This window comes from Penaeus chinensis, chromosome 25 (assembly GCF_019202785.1).
Source record: "Penaeus chinensis breed Huanghai No. 1 chromosome 25, ASM1920278v2, whole genome shotgun sequence".
Classification (NCBI taxonomy): Eukaryota; Metazoa; Arthropoda; class Malacostraca; order Decapoda; family Penaeidae; genus Penaeus; species Penaeus chinensis.
The window spans coordinates 12,356,961-12,361,960 of NC_061843.1; positions in this window are offsets into that span (position 1 = coordinate 12,356,961).

The following is a 5,000-nucleotide window of genomic DNA, read 5'->3' on the forward strand; positions in this document are numbered from 1 at the left end:
CTGTGCTGAAGACAATCACTGGCTGCCCTGGAGTCTGTGTGTATGACCACATGTCCTTCCCTCAGGGACGCGTGGGCTAGAGCTCCCATGATCGCAATTGCTTCTGCCTGTAGCGAGGAGGCGTTGTCTGTTACCCTCATGGATTTGTGGCATTCCTTGCTGCAGAGCCGGCGCCTGCAGTGTGGCTTAAGGGATCGACTGATCCATCCGTGAAGTATGTTCTACTACCCGGAGGAATGATGGCTGCAATGACCCTCTCGGCTTCTGCCTTTAGACTAGGCATGGGGTACTGATTCCTTCTCATTGACAGGCTTATAACAGAGAACTCTATCAAGGTTTGTGCCCACGGCGGGGCTTCGATAAAGTCAGGGTGGGGGGAGTCCATGCCCTAGTCAAGTTGTTCTTTGAGCTGATAGCGTATCAACACCCTGGCTGTGTGAGACAGCCAGGAGTTGTTTGCAAAGAGCCCGTGATCTTGTTCTGGGCGTCTAAGTATTTTTTTTTTTTTTTTTTTTTTTTTTTTTGTCTTAGGCTTGTGTTCTTGGGGAGAAGGTTTGCCTCCATGAGGAGGTTGAGGACCTTCGTCCACCTTGAGGCACCCGGAATGATCCTGGCAGCTTCATTTTGATCTCAATTTTTTTCTCTTAATCTTGTTTTTGTGGCAATCAGGGCGACGGAAGCATCGTCCATAATGGGCCGGACGGCATGTACATAGAATGATCTTAGTACTTTATGTCTAGCTCCTATGTGTCTCCCAGTCATTACTCTCTTGTTTTGGTCCGGTCAACCAGGTACTAGACCTCCTTTTGACAGGAGAGGGTCCGGTCAATACCCCAAGGTATTGGAAATCCCGGACCTTCGCTAAGTCCATTCCCTGGATTCTCAGACGTGCCTTGAACATTGTGCCTCAGAGCCATTTTTTTTTTATTTGGCTGCAGAGATCTTTAGTCCCGTCCTACAGCTATCCCTAGGTCCACTGGAGGGTGGAAAGCCTTTGGTAGCTCTGACTTTTGTTAGTTGTTTTGTCTAATTTCAGGCTTTGTCTGTGTGTCTTTCTTTTTCATTGCTAGCTTTACCTGGGTAAGGGCAGCCTGTTCTGGCACTGACTGCACAGATTCAGCCTGGTTTGGCTTTGCCTGTGAGGGCATGGCCAGGGTTGGAGTAGGGAGGGGAGTCTCGACCTGGGGTGAAGGTGGGGCTGGTTTGGCTCTGTCCAGCTTCCTCCCTTTCAGGACTGCAACAGTCTGGGTCTTTGCCGTCATGGCGACCGTGACTGCCTTCTCCGCCTCTTCACTCGACCTCCCCAAAGCTGTTGCCACTGCAGTGACTACAGCAATCAGCAAGAGAGTCATATCTTCCTCATCAAACAGGAGATTATCGTCTCTTGGGGAGGCTTTTACAGTGCTGTTTGAACCTGTATTCTTGTGGTTCTTTTTCTGCACTTTTGTAATAATCGGAAACTCCTTTTTATTGGAGATATCCGGTGTCGGCTGGGGAGGAACTTCCTTCCTCTTTTGTTCTGTCCCCAAACATAGCTGCCTGGGGGAGCAGGAACAAAGTTTGGTCGCTTTTTAGCAACCTCTTATCACCTGAGGGCCGCCTCTTTCCTGACAGAGCAAGCCAGGTTCAAGGCATGATGCCTCTTGGCACAATTGGGATATTTGGCTGTTGCGTCCCTTTGTCCTTCCTTGTGTTGTGTGCCTTGCTCAGACACCATATTTGGGCTTGGCCTTGCAGCTAGCCAGGTGGTGACCGTATTTTTAGCACTTAAAGTACCAAAGTGGCTCAGGCACATAAGTTCTTAGGTTGTAGTTATCAGTTACCCCGATCAAGGGTAGGGATTTTTGCCTCCTTTCAGGGTCACCAGGACTTGCCTGGTTGGGGTCTTCCCTTTCGACATTCGGGAAGCCTCCAAGACCTGTGAGTGTGATGTGATCAGGTCCACATCATACGAAACAGAGAAGCCAAGTAGCACCATCTTAACTCTCCTATCGTCTTTAAGCTTTAAGCTTTAAGGGTAGCTTGGTCTTAAGGCACAATAACCATGCCCCGGTCTCTTGCAACCTGGATTGACAACCTGATTTTTATCTGCATCTCCAATGCTCTGACCAGTTGGTAGGCATTGGCGAAGCCTTCAAGTTTAGAGGGAACCTTAAACTGCGGTGGTCCATACTTTCCCTCAGAGTCTGTCTCCGGCCTAGGTCATTTCGGAACGCGCTTTCGGCTTGGATTTTGGGCTCTGGTCGTCGGAGCAGCAGCTGTTTCGGCTGGTTCAGCTTGTGCTCCCATCTCGGTCAGGGAGGACGTCAGAGTTCTCCCTGATTTGGGTGCAGGCCTGGAGAGACCAGAACGAGAGTCCATCTGCTGGACAACTTTATGGACAGACATATTTTTGGCTGATGGGTTCTCTGTCTTGTCCACTTTAGCAGCGGGTGTGACAGAGCCATCATGTGCTTTGGATTTTCTCTTGCCATTAGAAGCCACGTATGGCTTCAATGTGACTGCCATTGTCTGGGCCTTGCATGGTTCGTCATCGTTCATCTCTTTCTGTGTTTTTGAGCCCAACAAGGGGAAGCTGTATGTTAGGACCAATGTCTAACAGCTGCAGGGGTGGTGAGAGGATATACGCAGCCAATAGCCATTGTAACGGCACTCACGGACCATTGTGAGTGCCAATGGCGCCATGACTGCTTGACCCTAACCAGCCGATTGAAACCAGCCGATTGACCTGTCCGGGCTCAGGATCAGGCCACCTGTCTTGCTGGAATAGAGGGCCAAAGAGGCGTGTTGCTAGCCGCAGAGCGTACTCATGCGCGGCATCGCTCAACCTCCAGGACACCCATTACCACAGCGCACAAGGCTGCCACGCACGGCAAACACGTGGGTAGGTGTGAACCCCTGGGGAGAGACCAGAGGAGATGCCCTTCCACCTGCAAGATAGACATATTTGTTTGGAACCCTTTACTCATCCCTCTCCACTGAAACAGCCACCCAAAGGCTGGTTCACGTCAGAGAGGAAGATCAGGTCCTGCACCTTTTCAAGGCGGTTCCAGTGTCAGGACTTTGAGCCGGGAAGGGAGAGCGAAGGAGAGGGAGGCGAGAAGTGACCGCGAATACTGCATGGTAAACATTTTCGCGCATAGAGATAACTGTCGTGAGTACAGCTCACTTTTTGTGTTTGTTTTATGGTTAACCATTCAAACCAGGATAATGAAACAAACGATAGCATCAGATAGAATTGCGGTTCTTAAAGCCAAAGTAGACAATCTGGTAGCAGAATGTTCGAAAATACGTGAAGAAAACGTAAATTTGAAGGAATTGGTGGATAATTTGCGTAGGAACACAACCATTCAGAGAGAGAATACTGAAAAGCCAAGATTGGCAACAGTAGTCAAATCGAGGCTAATAATCCAAGAAAAAGTTGATGAAGTAATCAAAGTACAGGAAAATGTTAAGCAGATTGAAAGCAATTTGTCAAGCAGCTAGTCTCAAATAATAGAAGAGGCAAAAAAGATGACAGCTACATATGCCAATGTATTTAAAGTAAAGGAAACTGGAAATGAAATGGAAAAAAAGTTAGAAAAAGACATCAAGATCACCAAGGAAGAAATAAAAACGCAGTTTGCAGAGACGGTAAATAAAAATGAATTGAGGTCACACCTTGGGCTACACGCAAGGAATATTGCAAATTTGGCTGATGTAAACAAGGTCATAGCCATATTAAGACATGAAGAAAAATTTGTAGAAGATGGAATCGAGCGATACAGCGAAGACAAGAAATTGATTGTCAATATTCTCAAGGTCATAAATCCCGAACTCTCGGAGCAGAATATCATGACCCACAGGAGGTTGGGATTATTCGAAAAGGGAAAGAAACGCCCTTTAAAGGTGGCATTCATGAATAAGCAAATGGTCACTGATGTGTGTGGCCATGAGAAGTCATGGCCACACACGATGAATATGGGAAAATCTGGATAAGAGAAAACATGACCAAAGATGACGAAGAAATAGTGCAGAAAAAATTGAAGAGGTAAAAAACAAAAATGAAGAATGGACTGCAGAGGAAAACAAATCATTTGGAGGGTGAGAGGCAGGTTTACTATCGGAACCGATTTTGAGACAGCCTTGCAGCCAAAAGGGATACCGAAAGATTATGTAAAAATAATTTAAACAAATATATATGGTTTATGTTCGAAGCTACTAGAACTAGATTCAATTATTGAAAGTAATAAACTAGATGTAATATGCATCACTGAATCCAAACTGGATCCCTCCATAGACGATGTAACATTAGGACTCAGAGACTACAATATCTGGAGAAAAGAAAGGGCAAATGGAAATGGAGGGGGGCAGCTGTATTAACAAGGAAAGGAATTATTATAAAGTAGAAAGAGATTCAGCAAGATCCCATAGCAGAACTAAAGGCAATAGAAGTAGAAACAAACGGAGTAAATATAATAATAACCACGGTTATTATTATAACCTGATACATCAGTGTGGTCACAAGAAAATTACCAAAAAAATATTCAAGAAGCGTTAAAGAGCCTGAGAGAAGTGCTACAACTTTCGAAAACTAATACAAAAGAAATTCTTGTAACAGGGGATTTTAGTAGCAAAATTGACTGTGAAAGTTTCGATCCTAGAGCTCAGCCAGATTTATGGAATGCAAAAGTTTGTCTCTTCTAGAAAGTAACAGCTCATACCAGGATAAGAGGGCTAGAAAGACCATCTATGCTTGACCTAATATTTACAAAGCATAACAATGACATTAAGGATATGGAGTACTGCTCTCCTCTAGGAAAAAGTGATCAAGTAATATTTAAGTTGAAATACTGTCTGCCACAAGCAAACTCATCTTAAGGAACGAAAAGGAAAGCAGAACTACAAGAGAGAATTACAGAAGCCTTAAAGATTTCTTTGATGGCATAAACAGGGAGCCCTCCTGAACGAAGAGAACCTTGACATGAAATATTCCAAATATTGCGGAGTCTATAAACAAG